Source organism: Biomphalaria glabrata, chromosome 12, assembly GCF_947242115.1.
Source record: "Biomphalaria glabrata chromosome 12, xgBioGlab47.1, whole genome shotgun sequence".
Taxonomy (NCBI): domain Eukaryota; kingdom Metazoa; phylum Mollusca; class Gastropoda; family Planorbidae; genus Biomphalaria; species Biomphalaria glabrata.
Window position 1 is genome coordinate 20,273,087 of NC_074722.1, and position 23,756 is coordinate 20,296,842.

At 36.1% G+C, this 23,756-nt stretch overlaps 1 protein-coding gene across 3 annotated transcripts in view; it reads right to left on the bottom strand.

Moving 5' to 3' along the window:
- Nucleotides 1-23,756, bottom strand: part of LOC106054736 (noelin-3-like) — a 94,686-nt gene that overhangs the window by 59,743 nt on the left and 11,187 nt on the right. Inside the window, exon 1 of one of the 3 annotated variants that reach the window (XM_056005347.1) lies at nt 20,140-20,874. The exons of 1 other annotated variant lie outside the window; for it this stretch is intronic. The gene's annotated coding sequence lies outside the window, so the exon portion shown is untranslated. Of the gene's footprint in view, nt 1-19,623; nt 20,875-23,756 lie in introns of those variants that run through there. One more of the 3 variants, XM_056005345.1, reaches the window with a different exon arrangement.

Genomic DNA, 23,756 nt, shown 5'->3' on the forward strand with positions numbered 1-23,756 from the left:
CAAATGCTTTAACACCATAGAACTGCCTACTAAACACTACAAGTCTTTCTCTGTCTACTTCTAGACTCGTACAGCTACATTTTCAAGGACTCACTTTGTAGCACACAGTAATTACTGCCTTGCGTCCTGGACTCAACTGTCCTTTCTAACACACTGTCAAAGCTTTTTGGTCACATGACCATAACATTGGTCATATTGCGTGCATTAGCATGTCCCTTATTTAACAGCCCTTGACCTGTGTGATTGGCCTGAATCGTGTGTCAGTATGCCGCACACACATTAACCCTTTCAGTCCACCACTAGGGTTATAACAATGTATATATATATCCTGACAATAAACTAAATTTTACTGCAGATACTGATTATATCAGCAAAAAAGGGCAGCAAAGATTACGATTACTGAGAAAAATGTTTTCGTTTAATGTTAGCGAAAAGGCCTTGGCTATGTTTTATCACGCTCACATTTGTAATATTTTAAGTTTTAAATCAATGGCAATCTGAACATTAAAAATAAAAATTTACTTCATAGAATCCTAAATACTGCTGGTAAAGTCATTGGCAAAAAAGAAACCCCAGCAGCTGTTTGAGACAAACATCCACAAAAAAGCTAAAAAAGATTCTAGAAATAAAAAATCCCCCTTTGGGACAGGGTTTTGTGATTTTACCATCACAAAAGAGATACAAGACACCGATAGCAAAGACAAACAGACACAAAAACTCTTTTGTTCCCCTGGCATTCAAATCATTAAATAGAAACAATCTGATATAAACTTTTTACATGTAAATTATGAGTGAGTCTGGTGTGAATGTACATTTTGTTTGTTTTGTTATAATGTTTTGTTTGGTGTAATGCACAAATTGTAAGACAAATTTCCTCACGGACAATAAAGATTATTATTATTATTATGTTAGAAAAGAACGAGTATTCATTCTCTGGCGCAGCCAGGGTCGAGTTTCGTTAAAGGGAAACAAAATTCATTGTAGACTCTTTATCAGTTTCCACCGAGGAATTTTCTGGTGATGTGGCAGGTCTGCAGCAGTACCGCCCTCTGACAGGCAACGAAAATGTTTCTAGGAATGCCAAGGGCCTTGAAGGTATCTGTGTGGTCAGTTGTTATTATCCCCTCGGTTGATATAACAATGGGGTATATTGTTGTTTTAGATAACTTCCATAAACGCTCAATCTCCAAGCCCAGGTTCCCATATTTTCGTTGTTTTTCCAACTCGGTTTTTCTTAAATTATCCGTTAAATTATTATCAATTAAAATAAATAAAATTATTATTATTATTATTATTATATACATGTATACATGAGTATTCTTAGACCTTTTAGCTTTTGACCGAAATATTTGAAAGGCTCTGTGATGTAGGTTACATCAATTTTTAAAATCATGTGTTAAAAATCTCAATAGGATCGAGGTTATAAATTCTGTTTCAACTTTTATGTAGATCGAACTATTATGATGCAATTGATTCAATTGTGGGAAAAACAAAATTTATCATATTTTTTAATTAAAAAAAAAGGTTTTTAACCAATTAGGAACATGAACCCTTGACCCTCATTGTTACGGTCGAAACGCAGCATGGTGTGCATGACAAATGGTGCGAATTTGGGTATTGAATGGAAGGGACATAGACATTATATATATATATATATATATGTCTATTGGAAGGGAGGTTAAAAAGAGGAAGCCGAAAAGATCGACATGAAGAGAGTAGAAAATATTATGATTAAGTTATTTGTAATAATATTAAAGTGTTTCTAAATTAGAATCGGAGAGTATCTGCTTATTTTTGAAGAGTCTTGAGTCAAGTGGCGCCCAACGGAAAAGGCAAGGCCTACGTTATATCAGTATTTAATTCATGTCTACTGACAGTCGATGTATTACTACAAAATTACTAGATCTCTAGACTACTACTCTATACTCTGGATCTATTGTGATTGAGTGAGTGAGCGTCATCTAGGCATCTAAATCTAAGTGCTAAGCTCATTGGTAAACATAAACCTTTATTTGAAACTAAACTGAAAAACATTATTGATGAATGAACCAATGGACCTTATTCACCAATCTTAAACAAACACCATTTAGCCACGTGATTCTCTATCTCCTCTATACAAATTACGCAATACACTTAGGCTGTCACGTGATACGTTTTATCAATATTATCAGGTGGCTAAATGTTGTACATGGACAGAAATTCATGCAAAGGATAGATCACGCCTCTATACAATGGCTGCTATCATTTAAAAGTCTGAAGGACAAGTCGCCAGGTGGATTGAACGTCTGAAAACCTATGACTTTGAGGAACAACACCGGAAATGACAGACTCACCAGATTGCTGACGTGCTGTCTTGACCTTGCGAGCGGCCAACCTTGACGAGTGGTGACGACCAACCGTGACGAGTGACGACGAGGCGACATTTCAGAAAAGATATATTTTTTGACCAATATTCATGCCAGTCATGTTGAATACAGTCATGTGATCACCCAGAAGAGTCGAAGGATGTTCCAATGGACCTATGGGGACCCTATATAAAGAGCGTATGTGGCAGAGAACGTCACAATTTCAAGATATACACTTCAGTCTGGTACGACAGAGTTCAGCAACATATGGAGAGGCCAGTAGAGCTCTTGTTACAGCGGAGTTGATACGGTGGTAAGCCGAGTTGTCAAGTTATTTGAGTAGTTATTGTCGTGTGGAGCAGCGTTGCAAATAGCCCGGATAGTGAGAGAGTCGTTACAATCTTATTACGATAAGAATAATATTTCTATAAAACTTCGCCCACACCTCATTTCTAAACCGCCCCCTCCCTCACCCGAAGAGTTTGGTGGGAATGTAGAAGGAATCACCCCCACCCCACAGAATCGACCAACATACCAAAAGGGGGCAGACGAAATAATATAAAAATTGGCTAAAATTTTAATAATTAAAGGCTATATATTATTAAGTTAAGTAAAAAAAGTGTTTACACTAATTGCGTTCTTTGTCTGCGGAGGTGAGAGGAAAGTCGAATGGGGAGCAATCACCCCTCTACCGTCTCACTGGATCCGCCAGTAACAGGCATAAAGTAATCGCTAGAGCTATATATCCTAAGTCATCTCTATTTCTTACTTAGTTTTATGCTAGCTTCATTTTTGTCTATTTGTTTTTTTAATGTCACAAACTGTAAAACAACATCTCTATGGTTAACATTGTACAAGTTATGTTGGACCTTTCAATTATATCAATTGTTGAATATTAATTCATGTTTTCATCTTCGTTTCTTTGCTAATTTTGAGACGGCGCTGTGATAGCCGGAGCTTAGTTTGACAGATCCATATTCTCTTCATACATTTCGTCCTAAATTATTGACTGGTTTCCCAACACTCTGTGATGTCCAGCTAATAGTCATAATTCAATTAGTTGACCGCTGTACTGTCACGAACTGATTAATAATAGATACATTCGGAGAACAATAGCTCTTTGTTGATGCAATTCATAGCATATTGCGTGGAGTGCTATGATATACATTGAATACTATGGTATATATTGAGTGCTATGGTATATATTGAGTGCTATGGTATACATTGAGTGCTATGATATACATTGAGTGCTATGATATACATTGAGTGCTATGATATACATTGAATGCTATGGTATATATTGAGTGCTATGGTATATATTGAGTGCTATGGTATATATTGAGTGCTATGGTATACATTGAGTGCTATGATATACATGTTTGTTTGTAAAATGTTTTACATGTTTCGGATGTTTCTTCAGTGTTGAAGATAGTTTACTTCCTAGTCCAAACCTCCCGCAGGACGACGGGGGAAGGGAGCGGGCAGGGTTTGAACCCGGAACCATCGATAAATCCAAACGACAGTCCAGCGCGCAAACCGCACGACCAGGCAGCCATCCAATGCCATGAGTGCTATGGTATACATTGAGTGCTATGGTATATATTCACATTTTAAGTAAAGTCTCAAGATTTGCGGACGTCTGGTAACACTTGTTCTGTGTGTCTGTTTCACTAACCTGAGTTTTGCGTAAGATAATATTACCAATAAAAATAAAACCCAAGGACTAAACAGAAACAAAATCCTGCGTCACAAGCTTTCTACTCTAGTTTAGATTTTCAATGTTTTTTAAATGTCGGCAAGGTCTCGGCTCTTGTCTTACTGATCACGATGTGTGTATAACACGTGTTCTAACCATCAAAATTAAGTTTGGACATAATTATAGAAGTTGTAGCTAGCGTCTAGTACTACTTTTAAAGTATTTGGGGTAAATTGACTTCTTTGAGTTTATCTCAGCACTAGAATACAATATTTTTTAACAAGAGAAAATGCAGCATTACATGTAGATAAAAAAAAACAAGATTACAAAGATAGTTTGTGTTGAAATTCAAATTCAGTATCGGCTCCACTCAAGCAGTTCAAATGGCAGGTTATGTAGCTGGCTGTTACTACTTGATATTTTAGATTCAACTATCTGACAGTGTAACCAGAACAAACAGAATACAAGTAAATCTGCTTAGTTAAAAATACAAACTATTTATTGAGTTTTAGTCCAAAAAAGAAGAGCACAGTCCAATGTCGCTAGAATACGTCTCGTCCCAAGCAATGCTGGAGTGAGTTATTCTGTCTCCAAGCTATTTCCGTTCCAAGTTTTTTAATGCACCGTCATGTCACTAAAGGAAACCCCCGATTTGTTTAGATTTCGACTTCTGCGCGTCCAACTATAGAGTTACAATATTTTCAGCAGGAATATCAGAAGCTTAAAACTGTAAACTATTAACAACCACAACAATATCCGCCAATACAAACAGAAGAGGCGTGTACAAATCGAAAGTGTTGCCATGATAACACACGGTTTAGAGCTGTTATTATATTGTTAACATTCGTATGTAGCCTATACAATGACCTGGTTGTTATGAAGGTATTGTTCAATGTGAATCTGTCCAAACTGGTTTATTAAATGATTATATAATATGGTTTGTTGCTGAACATAAAAATTATATATGTGTCAGACGCGAATAGCCCAATTTTCAGTAAAAGAAATTACAAAAGTCATTTCTCTACAGAAGAAGTTACGAAGGCTATATAAAATACAACCACAGACCTATATATACTACAATAAATATAGGTTTTTGATTGCTAGTTACGATTTATTTAGGTAGGTGCTGTTTTACTATTACATACCAAGTATCAGAGTTTAGAAAAACCCAGGTTTGTTTCTTGTGCAACGCTATTAGCTAACACCTCATATCATCTCTCCATTAGTATATTTAGATCTATAATCTAATTCTAGTCTAGATCTATATATAAAAATCGAATAGATCTAGTAATAGTATAGATTCTATCTTGAGACTAGATTGCCGAGTCTAGCCTATGCTATGCCCATAGTCAGTTTTTATTAGAAAAAAGTCTAGATAATAATAAAGTCTAAATTTTTTTAATTATTAGATTATTAGATATAGACATAAGACATAGATCTAATAATACTGTAATACGTTTACTATACTCTATACTTAATCTACTAAACTAGAGATCTATCTATAGATCTATCTATAATCTAGTCAATCTAGATCTATACAATATTCATTATACTATTTCTACTTATAATGACTTATTTAATAAGTTAGTACTTAGATCTATTATAGTTTATTAATAGATTTACTTTCAATGCATAGACCTAATAATAAAATTGCGAATTATGTCTATAATGCTGATTATTATTATTTTTTTATATAATAATAGGCCTACTAAATCTAGGTCTAGACTCTACTTAAATCTAGTCTAAAATAATGACTGTCTAAGACTCTAGATGATTGAGAAGTTCACATAGAGGTGTTTTTAAATAATACGGCATGTCGGCTGAAAGTATATAAAGTGCTTATTTTTGTAAAAATAAAAAAGAGGCTCCGGTACTCAGTGATAGATTGCCTAACTTTTAACTAATAATAAATTAAAAATTAACGTTGAATTAAAAGAAAAGTAATCATTTTTCCCGACATTGAAAAAAGGTGCCGGTACCCCGTACCGTTGCGTACCGTCACAAAAATATATGTATATCTCAATCTTCTTTCATTTATTTTTTTTTTTTTTTGCGGGGTTATTGCTACTTAATACATTGATATCGGATCGATTTAGATAGGGCCTAAGTATACAAGCAGGATTTCGAGCATTGGATAAATTTATTTTTTAAGTACAAAGTTTTATGGAGGAGGCAATATATTAGTTGTTTGAAGTTTGTAACTTCTTAAATTCAGGCTAAAAATATCGAAGCCTACATTTTTACACTCATTTCTAAACAATTAAAAGAGATGGACTGACTCATAGTGTAGCTTGTGTACATCTGCCAAAACACAAACTTAGTTAGACTTTCAAAACTATTAAAAGAAAAACTTAGTGATTATTTTTACTGTAGTATTCTATTATTATTCCTTTTTAGAATTAGGATATAAACAAAAATTTGCCATATGACTTTATCTAATAGAAAAAAAATTAAACTTACGTCTATTTATACGGTTATTTATAGTTACCTAGTAATATAAAATATATTGAACTAACACGTACATTCATCATAATGCAGCCATGCGATTTTTCGTTTATAAACATAGCATTATTTAGAACCAATATTTTACAAAGGCTGCTTGGAGAAATCAAGTATACCCATTAGGAGAAAAACGACCCCTTTACACAAGAAAAATTTAAGAAACTAGAACGGACACAAAATAAACAGTGACATTCATAACAAAATAATATTGTTACAAATGAACAGTGACAAGTAGAGGTCAACGTGTGACCCCGGCGAGATAACACAGCAGCGGGTGTTCTCTGGAATGTACATGTATCAACAAAGACAGGATGTGACGTGTCCTTACGTGTTATTCCAGAAGGTACTAGCAATGTCCAGTGACAGATAGAGGTCACAACTTGTGACCCGGCAAGATGACACTGCAGCCGATGTTTTCTGGAATCTACAAAGACAGGATGTGACGTTTCCCCACGTGTTATTCCAGAGGATACTAGCCGTGTTTGTGCAACTTTGGACAAGCGATTAGGGACTCTATATAAGCCAGAGAGTTAATGTGAAAGTCAGTCGTGAGTGAGTCGTCGGTACTGTTGTCTACTGTGCGAGACAGTAGAAGAGAGATGTGTACGACTCGATACAAGTTAACTAGGGTAGAGTTAACTGGAGTGGACTACTGTCGTTAAAGTCTATACAGCGAACTACAGTGGACTTGAGCCGTTACAGTCGATACAGTCGATGTAAGACGTGTGCGGCTCTGATTCGGTAGACTTGAATACGACTTGGTTCAGCTTAGGGAGACCTGGAGCGACACTGGGAAGTGTGTCGTTGGTCTGTTCTGTGGAATACGGCTCGATGCAAGTTGAGAAGAGATGAATTGCAACGAAGTGAAGAGATGAATTGCAACGAAGTATATCTAACTGTAAACTGACAGATATTGTACAGTCTTCTACGCTACATGTTACAGTAACGAATTGTTAGAGTTAATAGTCATTAAAGTTATATAAAACTGAAAGTTTAGTCGTCAAGTTCTTTGCAGTGTTTTTTTTATTTGTGTGCCTACTAATACATTTAGCCAGAAGATTCAGAAATACGTAACAATATTCAAAATTGATTAGAGTAACACCTTTTTAAGTAATCATTAAAAGTTTAAAATCACTACAATTTTTTTCAACAATTATTTTGTGTATGAAATTGTGTATCGGAAAATGCCGGGTACATGAAATAAGCTAGTCCTTAAAAAACAACACAGATCTTGGGTAAAATACTCATCAAATAAAGTACTGTAAATGTGTAGTTTCACGCGCTAGTTTCAGGTCTTTTCTTTTTATAGCCTCTATCGGGTTATATCTCAACTACCCGTATTTTTGTGCAGAATTTTTTTCTCTATCAGGTACACTTAAAATTATAGCATAATAATGTCAGTTTAATTTAAAAAGAGAACTGAAAAATACAAAGATATATAGGGAAAAAAGCCACTTCCGGCCCAATACTTTTTAATCAAAGAAACGAAACGGACTAGTCCAACAAACCCTATTGATTTTGTGCTTTTTACAATACCTGTTTTCGAGTCAAAAGTAGTCAGAACTTCATGAAACCTGGAACCAGCCAGGACGCTGATCTCAAAAACGGCTCTAACGATTTTCCTATAAATTTAACAGTTGATGTATTTTGCTTAGAAAAGAATTACTAGTTCTTTGGCCACATAGGAAAAACTCAGGTTTGACCGTTATAATTTTTCAAAGAAAAACATTAATAAATGTAAAACTGGCTTGATTAGATCTAGAGCCAACATCAGTTTTGAAAGGACCATCACGTTCTTAATAGGACTATCGCGTTTGGGAATATCCGAATGTAAGACATTATTGATAAGAGTATAATAAATTAATGTTCAGGAAAATTGTGTGCATCGCCTACTAAGTCTACATCTAAAGGCCTATCATTGGAATTATTAAATGAATGAACATACCATTCAATAATCGGCCACTAGCCAAATCAACGTTCAACCAGCTGACGGTGTAACGGGTTCGAAGTCCTCTTTGAACCAAATATTTCAAACGTATTTTATTCTATTTTATTATATATTAAGTTTTATAATGGAAGTATTGTCTTTTTAAAAATTGTGTTGTTTTTTTGTTGGAAATATGCTTTGAATTCGTTTTGTATTATAATAAACACTGCTTATTAAATGTAATGACATTAATAATTTTTAAAAAAGTTTGCATTAATGTTTCAAAAATATACAAAAACTCATCTCCCTTATTAATATAGTCTCAAGTTCTTTACTATTATTAGTCAATACTTTTAAAAATGGTATATTTTCATATAATAAAATGCTTGCATATTCTAATAATTAAACTGTTCTTTTTCAGGAAAAAAAATGCTATTGCATTACGCATTTCCCCCTTCCCTTCCAGTTCCTGTATATCGTAGGGAAACAAATTATTAGCTCGTTGAACACACTGGGAAAACTCTAGTTTGACCATTATATTGTTTCAAAATAAAAACAAACAAAAAAAAAAAAAAACAAAAAAAAAAAAAAAAAAAGTTATATTTTGTTAGAGAACGAGAAAATATTTATTTTGAAAGAACAATATGTCTTCGGGTATTTGCGGATTCCCTGAAGAGTTTAATCATGGAACCATGAAACTATACTAAAGGAACAACGACTTCGAGTTTTTTTTTTTACAAAGCCGTATAGCAAACAGGTTCTTTGCGCATGTTCTCGCGCATCCTGCAATGCCTGCAAAATAAAATGATGGAGACAAAGAAGGATTTTACGCCTCGAACGCGCGCGATGTACCCGAGTGTTGGTTTGAACATGTTTCTTGGCTTTTTATAAACAGATCTATAACAACTTTATCCATTTTCAGACAAGCTGTTATAGTAGATATAATTTATTAGAGAAAGACATTATCAAATATGATTTTATTTTAATTACCCTTCGCGTCAAATTCACTCTAATAGATGCTTCTGTTTTGAAGTTGCCGTTCGTTTGTAAAGTTCATGTTAGGTATTTTCTACTAGATCTGGGTATTTTTTTAGGCGCTACTTATAAATGTTATATATATATATATATATATATATATATATATATATATATATATATATATATATATATATATATATATATATATATATTAATTAAAAAACGAAATCCATAGAGAATGTCATCCCTATCTCTCATTAGTTTAATTTATATTTGCACAGTCAACAGTAATTAATACAAAATATAGGCCTAATGTAAACGTGCGATTGATAGAAAGGACCCTTTTATTAAACAGTACATTTGTATAGATCTAAAATCTATACATAGTTTAAAGAGATTTTTTTAAAGTCATTGGTTAATATGCATGACTGAATGCATGACGCGTAGGACGTAATCATGTGTTTTTTTGAAGTAACGTATGTATTATATAAGATAAGATAAGAAGATAATAAAGTACTATTAATCTGGGTAAATTTAAAACTAAAAAATAGATCTAAGCGTATCCTTAACGGAAATAGATCTACAGTGTTTACAGACAAATAAAATGCCGTAACCTAAAGTAATACTAGATCTAGCGCTATATCTAGAAAATAGAATCTATTTCTAGTGAATTATAGCGCTTGTCTATAAGTTTTTCTAATCTAAATCTATTATCAGTTTGATTATTACTACGTTTATATATTACGACAATGTAGAACAGGCATCTAGATTGATTCTAAACACTGTAGATCACTATTCGATAACGAATATGCCGAAATCTATATTCAAGTTTTAAATATACCCAGATTGCCAGATTTTATACATTATTATTTACAACTAGCTATTTTACCCGGCTTTTTTTTTTCGGGTTTTGAGTTAGAGTTTTTGTTTTCTTATATTCATGGCATGTTTCTTCAAGATTGGTGCATAATATTTTTTTTTGTTTTTGTTTTATTTGTTATATATACGTTTTTTTTTTTGTTTTTTTTTTACGGTACTAGACCTAGAAAATACGTGGGCAAGGTGGAGTGTGTGCTTATGTACTTTTAAATATAGGCCTAATAAATGAACACTATAAATTATACTTGTAGATCTACTTGAAATATACCTTAATGGTTGTAATAAAATAATTTTAAAAATATACCTAAGTGGGCCTCTAATAGTAATTTGAAAGTTGTTTTATTCTAAACACAGTCTAAAATAATGGCTGCCTGGTCGTGCGGTTTGTGCGCTGGACTGTCGTTCAGATTTATCGACGGTCGAGGGTTCAAACCCTGCCCGCTCCCATCCCCCGTCGTCCTGCGGGAGGTTTGGACTAGGAAGTATACTATCTTCAACTCTGAAGGAACATCCGAAACATGTAAAACATAAAGACTTACAACTTCAGTGACGTGTAGTTCTAAATATATTTTTAAAACGCCCATTTGAAGGTAAATTTGGTGAAATAATCAAATGGATAGACTATATTGTGTACGTTCACTTCTCAAACTAAAAAGTTATCTTTTGAAGATTAGAGTGACTAGATTTAGCCTTGGCCAATCAGAAAGATGCAAACTATTCTAATCTAGGGAAAGGTGTCATAATTGTTGTATTATATAAGGTAGTTTATTAAGGGCTAACATGTTCAATAATACGTCTTTAATATTTTGTTTGTTTTGGGCCTTTCATGTTTATTTAATTTGTATCTCCGTGCTTCTCATGTAAGCTGTGGGCGATATTATGAATGGAGCTATCGATGTCAAGAGGACCATTTGGTCTAGATCCAATATTGTGTCCACAGAGTTTGGCAATTTTTTATATTATTTTTAGGATCTTCACTTTATGGTACATATTTTAGGATTACCGCTAGTATCCAAGGAGCGTTTATCCTAAGTTTCATCAAGATTGGGTCAACTCGTTTTAATTTATATCGAAGACATACCAAGATACATAGTTACATACATACTGCTTTTATTCAATTATATATATTTTAATGTAGGCTACGCTTAATGGGACGAACCTAGCCTTAGATCTTATGCCTTTGTAATTTTCAGTCACCGTTTAAAGGGCTTATCTACCATTTTTTAAACTAGAAAAGTAAACATACACATAATCATACACTAAACTTCTAGGCCTACATGGATAGGCCCTACATGTAGGACGTAATTATTTTGTTAAGAAGGAACTTCTCTTTTTTTTTTTTGTTTAGAAAAATAGCAGGATATTTCGCTGTCGACAAAAAAAATTATACGAGTAGCAAGACATGCCTGCCATCAAGACCCAGAGTGACGAGAACACATGTTCTGGATCTACATTCAAGACAAAAATTTCAAATAAGTCCGTACTAGAATTTAGACATAGTCTAGAATCCTTGTCCTTATTAAATTCTATTCTTTCCTTAGAAATTAATGTGTTAGAGACATATCAGAAAAATGTTTTGGCATAACTATAAATGACCCTTGTCATTGAATAAACGAAGCATTGGCGCTAAGCTTAACCAAATGTAGGCCACAATAGGACGAAATGTAAACAATAAATGAATTTTGTATTCAATTTTTCTTTTTATATTAATAAAAAAAAATAATGACGATTTATTTTGTCGGAATTCGGACTTCACGGAACAAATTAAAAGTGTCAATGAGGAACGGCAGAACATGTGAGTTTTAATTAATTTTTTTATTTTCTAGCGGAACAGTAGGCTTATCTTCAAGTAGCACATAAAACTGCACCAGATCTAGTAGAAAAAACCCAACGTTGGAATCCCTGAAAACATAATTTTAAGTAGGATGATTAAAATAAAGTAATTTTGTGATGATCTCTTACTCTAAAAAAATATATCCACCATAACAACTTGTCTGAAAATGGATGAAGTTTTAAAAATCTGTTTATAAAGAGCTAAAAAACATTTTCTAATCAACAGGGGTAAATCGCGCGCGTTCGAAGCGTAAAATCCTTCTTTGTCTCTCTCTTTTTTTTTAAATACAGTGCAGGATGCGCAGACAGGATGGATCGGTGGTAAGATGGAAGGAATATGGCCAGGCAAACACAATTCTTGTTTCTAGATTTAACATTCATTAGTTATTAAGACAATAGAAAAACAATGGCTCTATACGATTTGTAAAGGTGGTATTGTCTTTTCTTTTAAAGCATTTTCAATGTTTTTCTTAGTAAACAAAGTAGCTTTTTTTCTGCATTTTCTACATTGTACAATTAACAAAAAAAATGGCTCCACTAAACAAAATGCCAGGAAACGTTCTCTAAGATCCAATTAGTAGACCGGAGTGGGGCGGTCGGTGGGAGGCATTTCATTGACGATATACCGTCCAACTTGTTGACAATCAATACCACAATCATTGTACTATTGATTGGGTTGGGAACAAAGATTACGTCATTGATTAGAACAGTCGAGTAGAGGACAGGTTTTGTCAAATAAAAAAAAAACAATTGAACACATAACAAAAGTAAAACTTGATTCAAAAGCCAAGTGGAGTTTTTAAACATATAGACACAGGAGATACAAAACAAAAGCCACCTCGCTTCCCTCCCCTTCCATATGGAAAAAAAATCTATTAGTTAAAAAGCCAAGCGATGTAGTGTCAGTCTCCCTGTTCTAAGCTGTCTATTGAGGAAATTAGTTCCATCAGTTAATACCGAAATCACCTGATGTGACCCACTTTACACTGCGTTTTATATATATATATATAATCATGAGCCTAGCCCGTGGGGGGGGGGGAGGTTGGAATTTACTGACTGATGTTTTGCTTTGATTTTGTTTATTTTAGGTGAGATTTTAATACTAAAACATAAATTGCCCCAGCGTAGTCTAGGGGTTTTTGAGTTTAAAACCCAATATCAGGGGGGGGGGGTTTGCAGTTAAATCCCTCTCTTCCATAAAACAAAACAAAACAATAATGCAAACGACAATCCCCATATTCCAAGAGCATAGCTAAGGAAGATTTTGATTTTAAGACCCCCTCCGAAATTAACGATAAAACCACTTCTTCAATATAAGACTATCGATTCATCAGACACCAGATTCTATGAGTGTAGTCAAGAGGGGTTTTGTGTTTACAACACCCCCCAGCGGGGTTTCCAGCTAAAAAATATCTCTTCAATTTAAAAAAAAAAGCAAATTACGCACTCAAAATGCTATAAATTAAACTAAAAAAAATGAGCGTAGCGAATCAATAGTTTTGTTTTAGTTTAAAACCCTTTCCTCCAGAGGGCTTTTTTTTAACGTTTAAAACCCCTCCAGATAGTTTTGAGTTAAAAATCCCCGTACAGAGAGTTTTGAGGTTGAAAACCTCTCTATTCAATATTATTCCAAATTTAAATTCTAATAAAAAAAAAACTCCATAGATTTTTTTAGTTTAAAGCCCCCCAACAGATGATGTTGACGATAAAACTTCCCCTTTTGATATAAAATCTAAAGCAAACTTCAGTCACCTAATTCCAAGAGCGTAGCCAAGAGAGGTTACAAATTTCTATCAGTGGCTGGGCTCCGTTAATAAAGTGCAGTGAATTGTCATCTGCCGAAATTGAAAAAGCCTAAATGTGTCTCAACAAAGATGGCTTAGACGGATTTTAGGAGACAGTTTTAGAGATTGGGTCTCAATCAAGGAAATTCTATGACGAACTGGGAGTCGACCCCTTAGCAAGGTTGTGACAGAGCGTGGCATGAGGTTTGCAGGACATGTTCTCCACAAAATGAATTACGCATAAGAAGAGTTGCGATGACATGGAGGCCATTACGAGGAAAGTGCAAACAGGGACAACTTGACGCCACACTTTCATGGAGGTCCTCAAAGCAGGTGGGAAGAGGCTTCAGACATTGCCAGTGACATATTTTTGTGGAGGCAGCTTGCCGCCCAAGGCGCCGAACGGCGGGGGAGGATCTAAATAAATAAGAATAGAAGATGTTTTTTTTTCAATAAATTTTTTAATAGCAGGATAATGCACTGTAGATACCTCAGAATATGCATTTTGTATATATATATATATATATATAGAGAGAGAGAGAGAGATTGTCGGGGGGGGGGGGGGAATCCTGGCTACGCCCATGGCTGCACAGCCCCAGATGTGACCTACATATTTAGCAACACCCAGGGCAAGCATAACCAGTGTCCGCAGGTGGTCGATTTAGATTTTCTTATCGCCATCTGTCCTCGGCAGCGGACTTTCTTTTGGCTTTTGTGAGTGACCTCCAGCTGTCTCGTTCTGAGGCCGCATGCAACCAGGTGCCCTCTTCTATGTCAGCTAAGGCAAGTTGGCGCCTAAGCTGGTCTTTGAAGTGTTTCCGTGGGGCGCCTCTGTTACGTCGACCACCTTTTAGCTCACCAAAAAAACCTGCCTTTATTAGTTGCTTTCTGTATAGCGTCCATGTCTCAGATCCATATAGAAGGGTTGAGAGAACCACCTCATGGTAGACATTGATTTTTGTAGGCAGGCGGAGAGATTTATTCCGCCAAACTCTCGCCTGAAGGCGGCCAAAAGCGCTACTGGCCCTGGCCAGACGGTTATCATTTTCCCTTGAAAGTGAGGCGTCATTTGATACTATAATAAACAGATATGTGAAGTGGTCTACCACGTTAAGGGGCTGTCCGTTTACGGTGATCCTTGGGGCTGAGTAGGTTTTATTGGGTGACTTATGGAACATGACTTCTGGTCACCATTGTGTCTGATCTGGTCTTTTTGTCCCACGTGAAACTGCTTGAGAATGGATAGGAACGTAGGTGGGCATCCCAGCCTGGCCAAAATCCTCCACAAATCATTGCGACTGACCGTGTCGAAAGCCTTGGTGAGGTCAAGAACTTTTCGAATATGACAAGATGTAAATCATGACATCAGTCTCTTAAACTATTAATTTTTCATTTTTATCATTATTTTTTGTACATTTATTAATTAATTTATTTAGTAAAATAAACAATCAATTGCTTTTTTTTTTGGCGACCCCCGAAAGAGAAATATCCGCTAATAGTTTTGTGTGGTCTGTCTGTCCGTACGTCCGTTCGTCCTTAAATCCCGTTTAGATTTCAAAAACTACAAAAGATGCTGAAAATTCTATCTCATGATACTTTACAACTTTAACATTCTGGTGCAACGGCTACTTTTTTTTTTTTTTTTTTTTTCTGAAAGAAAAGGGTTTAATTTCTAAAATTAAATATGCGGGAATTTTTTTCATAAAATACACCATTTTTACAACTATTCACTATTATTATTAAAAAAAAACAAACATGGGAGACTATATTTATAAGGGAGGAGAGAAAAAAGTGTGACTCAGTTGCTAATAGTGATGTTGAGAATGCCTAAAACTGATGCGATGTTATTGTAATGCTGGCTGCTCCACAAGGGCCAAAATGTGGGCTGTTGGAGAAGAGGCATTGGATTTGAAAGTTGTTTGTGTATTGAGTGGGGGGGGGGACAGGTAGACGAGATGCTACAACTGATGTGACTAAGAATTGTTAGTCCATACCTGATATTAAGAGGTTTTAACCGCAGCGCAGAACAGGCATTTTGTATATATATATATATATATATATATATCATCACTAACTCTCCCACTTGCAGTGGACATAAAAATACTAAAATTTAGCCTGTTATTACGTGCCTTGGGTCTAGATCAATTAAGCTATCTTTACGACTGAAACCGCAGCGATTAAATTTACCCAAAACGATTATTTTATTTGACATTTCGACCCATTATTTTTTTAAGCAGACATATCACAAAATTCCACCCCATCCCCCTGCGAGGGGGGGGGATTTTATTTCGGGAGGGGGGTTGAACCCACGACTCCCCCTGGCTACGCCCATGGGTTGATCGTTAAAAATGAGGTTTGTTCATTAAAAGAAAAAAAAAAGATAAAAGGGGGGGGGGGTTTCCGGCCTTAATAAACAATATAAACAAATCAACGGGTGTAGCCAGTGTGTACTAATCACTTAATTAAAAAAAAAAAAATTTGTTCGAGATCTCTGAATATCTGTAGATCTATGAGGTCTTGAGATTTTATTTCCCCAGTCTAAATCGACCACCGTAGATTAATGGTTATGTCTGCGCTGGATATGACAAAGTATGTAGGTCGCAGCTGGGGCTACGTAGCCACCGAACATACTAATCTTCGGACTCTATATATATATACATATATATGAGTTTTTTAGCATCTGAAGTATTTTATGACGACTTTCTTTCCTGTAAGAAGAAACGTCTGTAATTCTAATCTGGATGGACATGTATTCTTGATCTAAGACTAATTAGTCAATCAAATCTCACTGAAGTAGAAGGGCCTAGACCTTTTTTGTATAATGTTTGGATGTTGTTTTTTTGGGTGGGATGTTTAAATGTTTTTCAGAAAATGTAAGACTTCACTCAGTTTATTTCTTAAGCTCTACACCAGGAATATAAAAAAAAAGCAACCTACAGCCCTATCACATATTTCATCAATGCCATGAGAAACCTACAGGTAACCTACAGCCCTATCACATATTTCACCAATGCCATGAGAAGCCTACAGGTAACCTACAGCCCTATCACATATTTCACCAATGCCATGAGAAGCCTACAGGTAACCTACAGCCCTATCACATATTTCACCAAAGCCATGAGAAGCCTACAGGTAACCTACAGCCCTATCACATATTTCACCAATGCCATGAGAAGCCTACAGGTAACCTACAGCCCTATCACATATTTCACCAATGCCATGAGAAGCCTACAGGTAACCTACAGCCCTATCACATATTTCACCAATGCCATGAGAAGCCTACAGGTAACCTACAGCCCTATCACATATTTCACCAATGCCATGAGAAGCCTACAGGTAACCTACAGCCCTATCACATATTTCACCAATGCCATGAGAAGCCTACAGGTAAAATACAGCCCTATCACATATTTCACCAATGCCATGAGAAGCCTACAGGTAACCTACAGCCCTATCACATATTTCACCAATGCCATGAGAAGCCTACAGGTAACCTACAGCCCTATCACATATTTCACCAATGCCATGAGAAGCCTACAGGTAATCAGAAAATGTATTTAGGACTTTTGTGTTTTGATGGGCGTGTTTGTGTAATTACGTTATTATCCAGGTCCCATTGAAGTTTGGTTGGGGAGAGAATACTGGGCCCTGGCCTAACAGTGTGTCACATGTATTGGCTGAAAGAGAAATATATAAGTACAGCCTAGTCTCTGGAAAGAAGACGGCGAGGTCGGACGGCGGGCAGGGTTCGACCCCGGAACATCGAGCACATATCTTTGTGTACTGTGTATGTATACATTGAATACATAACTCAATAAATAAATATAGTGCTGGCTTATGTCTGAATATCATGTAGATTTATATTCTGTTGGCTTGTATCTCAAATTTCAATGCGATGTACATCTTTGTTCCATTTCCTTGTTGTTATAGTTGAGGTATGCTCCATTGAGAGTTACATTCGAGTATATTTGAATTGAGTCTACCATTCTGTACGTTTGTAGTACGAAGCTAAACATTTGTTTGGGAGGTCAAATACATTAGATACTAAATGTTCATTAGCAAGGTAAGTGCTGCAAGAAGGTCAAATAGAAATGAAGAACGCTGATCGGAATTAATCTGATTTCAATCAAGAACTGAACTAAACGAAACAAGTGCTAGTCCTACAACGTGTATTCCTACAACGTGTATTCCTACAACGTGTATTCTAACAACGTGTATTCCTACAACGTGTATTCCTACAACGTGTATTCCTACAACGTGTATTCTAACAACGTGTATTCCTACAACGTGTATTTTAACAACGTGTATTCCTACAACGTGTATTCCTACAACGTGTATTCCTACAACGTGTATTCCTACAACGTGTATTCCTACAACGTGTATTCTAACAACGTGTATTCCTACAACGTGTATTCCTACAACGTGTATTCCTACAACGTGTATTCTAACAACGTGTATTCCTACAACGTGTATTCCTACAACGTGTATTCCTACAACGTGTATTCCTACAACGTGTATTCCTACAACGTGTATTCCTACAACGTGTATTCTAACAACGTGTATTCCTACAACGTGTATTCCTACAACGTGTATTCCTACAACGTGTATTCTAACAACGTGTATTCCTACAACGTATATTGGAAAATAATTACTAGCTCGTTGTAAACACTGGAAATACTCGTTTGATCGTTATAATTTTGGAAGTTTTCAAAGATATAGGCTTACATTGAAATGTAGCTCGAGAACTAGAAAATATTTGACTTGAACGTCTTCGGATATTTCCGCATCTAGGCTGCTAGGCATTGAAGAGTTTAATAAATTAATGTTCAGAAACATTTTGCGCACCATCTGTAGGTCTAGATCTAAAGGCCTTCATTTAAATATTATTTATTTATTTAGATTTATACGTACGCTAAACCAGGATTTGTTTTTGAGGGGTGTAATAAATGTTAGTTTAGTGTGTGGTCTCACACTATTCGTTGTGACCATAATCAGGCTTTATCTAATGGCTTAGTATGTGATTCACAGTATAGATTCTGATTTCGGATGTTAACTAATGGCTTAGAGTACGTTTAAGTATAATCGTGAATTAGTTTTTATTCCGAAGATTTAACAATTGTCTTCTATTAAAGCATTTTGTAGCTTGTGTCCTATAACCTACTGCTTATTTATACTTACGTTCAATGAATATTCTATCAAAAGTGTATATTCTACTTGCCGTAGAAAGAAAACGTTTTAGACTTTTGTTTCTTCTATTTGTTATGATAGTAACCTAGTTGTTAAGTGTAACGTATGTAAACCTTTGTAATAAAACAATACAGTGCTTTTGCTATTACCTCTTGTATAGCTGAAAAGTGTTTTAAAGCCCTATAGTCAGCAGGACACCCACAGAAGGGACAAACAGAAGAGACCTTTGCTATTATAGGATAGAAAGGAAGGCCTCGTTCCACACTGTGGAAAGAACACACGAGTTGTAGACTGTAGCCTAACCTATATACATTGTACAATTTTAAAAACGTGTCTTTGTTTATATGTACACAATCTCTTCACCTTCAGGCTGAGTAACTCTCTCTCTCCCCTTTAACCCCTTCGCATTTCTTTGTTCGTTCTCTCACTGACTGACAGACACACCTGAACACCACTACTATGTGAGGCAGATAACATCTAGTAGAGTCTTACCTTCTGAAGATGAGTCTGTGTTGATTAGAACCAATAAATACACTCTTACTAAAGTTCTTGTAAATAGTTTAATATTCCAACATAAATCCCCTTGTCAAGAAAGCTACTCACAAAGATGTGTACACAACTAGAACTCAGTCGAAGACTTGCTCTACATGATGACTAAAGCAAATACACGGCATGTAAAGCCACTTTGTTAATCCCAATAGCACAAGAGGGAGATAATCTGACGTTCACATAAGCAGACTTCCTCGGCCTGTTGGCACAGCACTTAATGGAACATTACTCCAGTGAACCAGTGATCTAAAAGTACACTGACCTAATCAACATAGTAACTGACCTAATCAACACAGCTTCAAGTCTTGCAATAATAGGAACTAAATATTTGTAGATCTAAAAAGTGTCTTCACCTTACAAGTGTACAACTGTTTCATGAAGTTATTATACGTCCCTAGCTGTGTATTTTTAATAGATACAGTTTTTCAATCTTAAAAAAAAAAGAACTTAACTACTTACTAGAACCTAAGTTGTTTTTGTTTTCCAAGAGCTAGAGAAATTACTTCCCCTGTCCATAATGAGTTGTATGAGAAGCAGCTGGAAGAATGAGTCTCCATTAGCTCGTGAGAATGGCGAGTTAGCCAGTCGTAACACCCTCGGGTTAATTGCTCCATACCTTGTGCAAGGATGAAACGTACTGGATGTTTGCACGAGACTTGAAACAATTTTTTTATCAACTTTTCTCGAGCTCTTTAACTCTGCTGTTTCAACATTCGCAGTAGCATTCGAAATAGCAAGATAAAGTATATCAGAGAAATCAAGTATCATCGTTGTTTATCTGTTTGAATACGTCAAATATCATCAATGTTCATCTATTTAATACGTCATATCATGATTGTTCATCTATTTAGTACGTCATATCATCGTTGTTCATCTGTTTAATACGTCATATCATCGTTGTTCATCTATTTAGTACGTCATATCATCGTTGTTCATCTGTTTAGTACGTCATATCATCGTTGTTCATCTGTTTAGTACGTCATATCATCGTTGTTCATCTATTTAGTACGTCATATCATCGTTGTTCATCTATTTAGTACGTCATATCATCGTTGTTCATCTATTTAGTACGTCATATCATCGTTGTTCATCTGTTTAATACGTCATATCATCGTTGTTCATCTGTTTAATACGTCATATCATCGTTGTTCATCTGTTTAATACGTCATATCATCGTTGTTCATCTGTCTAATACATCAAGAATCATCATTGTTCATCTGTTTAATATGCCCAGAAACATCATTATTCATTTGTTGGAACAGATGTATAACTCGGTGAAGGAAGTGACAAGCCCCGAGCTGAAAGCTTTGGACGAGCTGGTAGATACCCAGTGCGAACTAAGTGACTCAAAAAATGAAGGCTATGCACCATCGTTGAATATCGAACTACTACCGGTTCAAGGCTGTGACACAAACAGCTACAACGGCGATACTGGTAACAATGGTGCTAAGTGCGAATCTGATAAGTCGTACGAGTGTGGCTCCCACGAGAAGAAACATTTAAATTGTTGTGACCATCTCAACTATGAGTAGACTTGAGAAACAGATAGGGGCAGATGAAGAAACGCGAATAGAAGCCCATAGTTTGATAGCTGCACCTACAAGAAGATCTGTACGTGCGAAGCCTCTCTGTCGGAATACAAATGCCAAAAAAAAAAACACCAACAAGGTATAGCACCAAAGATGCATGTCTATAAGTCAAGAAAGGCGAGAGAAATCCTGATGATGGTCAGGACACTACAACGAATCCTGATTCAGCAGTTGGTCATAATTTGAACGTTGAAAGTGACCAACAAGGTCAGGACCCAACAAACGATGCAGCCGAGACTAGAAAGAAAAGCCCTGATGGTTCTCAAGGAATTTAAAAAAATGAAACCTAATGCCGAAGATGATTGATTTTTGCCCCACAAGCATGTCCTCAAGACAAAGCTGAAGATGATTATGCGTCTCACAATTGTGGACCTGCAGTCCATTCGCAAACTTGGTAGACCAACGATCTTGGTTACCACGGCAATGACAACCATTACCTCTCCGTGTGCCATGTGACTGCCAAGCGCATCAAATGACAAGACAGCAATGCGACAACGACGACGTCACCGCAGCCAAAGAGAGACCAACTTGTGAAGACAAAGAAAGCAACGTCTGATGAGTTCAGCGTGGATAGCTACGTCAAACTCAAGATGCAAGCCCACTGCTGATCCTACCAATCAACCCCCACCTGCAGCGATGAGGCTTCACAGCCCATATCTTAGGTGGATGGTGTTATTACTCTGCTGGTGACAAGGACATTGTGTGACGATAATAAGCTGACACAAATCACACAGGTCAGCGCTAGACGAGCGGTCAAACGTGACGAATGACGAGTGGTGGTGCGGCGACGTTTCAAGAAAGATTAGTTGTGAACACTACTCAGGTCATTCACGTCGGATACGGTCATGTACCATAAATGACGAGTAACGTTCCTTGATTTCGAGATGATCATCGGGGACCTTACATAAAGAGCGATCACTTTACAACTTCACGAGTACGAGTCGAAGTCACCATTGAAGATTTAGTTCGGTACAGTGAGTCCAGCGTGAAGTTGGTCCAGAGCAGAGAATTGAGTACAAGTTCGAAACGAAGCGGAGAGGCCAAAAGAGTTTGATACGGCGGTACGGCTATCTACAGTGAAGCATTTGTACATTTGGTGTTACAAGTTGCCCATTGTTAAGTTTTGGCTGTTGATTTATTGAACATTAAAGTGTCCCGTTAATTTAGAGCTCTGAGTCGTCAAGTTCTTTGAGTTGGTTGTGTAGTTCTTTGAGTTGGTTGGCGCGGTGTTGCGGAGAGCTTGGGTACAGAGTCGTACAATATCAATTAAGGTTGATGTCGCTCTAAAAATGTCCAACTAATACTGGTACAGACACAAATTGAAGACAAAGATGGTGCTCTAAAAGTGTGCGACTAATACTGGTACAGACACAACTTAAAGACAAAGATGTCTCTCTAAAAGTGTCCAACTAATACTGGTACACACACAACTTGAAGACAAAGATGTCGCTCTAAAAGTGTACAACTAATACTGGTACACACACAACTTGAAGACAAAGATGTCTCTCTAAAAGTGTCGAACTAATACTGGTACAGACACAACTTGAAGACAAAGATGTCTCTCTAAAAGTGTCCAACTAATACTGGTACAGACACAAATTGGAGACAAAGATGTCGCTCTAAAAGTGTCCAACTAATACTGGTACAGACACAACTTGAAGACAAAGATGTCTCTCTAAAAGTGTCCAACTAATACTGGTACAGACACAAATTGGAGACAAAGATGTCGCTCTAAAAGTGTCCAACTAATACTGGTACAGACACAAATTGGAGACAAAGATGTCGCTCTAAAAGTGTCCAACTAATACTGGTACAGACACGAATTGAAGACAAAGATGTCGCTCTAAAAGTGTCCAACTAATACTGGTACACACACAACTTGAAGACAAAGATGTCTCTCTAAAAGTGTCCAACTAATACTGGTACAGACACAAATTGAAGACAAAGATGTCGCTCTAAAAGTGTCCAACTAATACTGGTACAGACACAAATTGAAGAAAAAGATGTCGCTCTAAAAGTGTCCAACTAATACTGGTACAGACACAAATTGAAGACAAAGATGTCGCTCTAAAAGTGTCCAACTAATAATTGTACAGACACAAATTGAAGACAAAGATTATGCTCTAAAAGTGTGCAACTAATACTGGTACAAACACAAATTAAAGACAAAGATGTCTCTCTAAAAGTGTCCAACTAATACTGGTACAGACACAAATTGAAGACAAAGATTATGCTCTAAAAGTGTGCAACTAATACTGGTACAAACACAAATTAAAGACAAAGATGTCTCTCTAAAAGTGTCCAACTAATACTGGTACAGACACAACTTGAAGACAAAGAAGTCGCTCTAAAAGTGTCCAACTAATACTGGTACAGACACAACTTGAAGACAAAGATGTCGCTCTAAAAGTGTCCAACTAATACTGGTACAGACACAAATTGAAGACAAAGATGTCGCTCTAAAAGTGTCCAACTAATACTGGTACA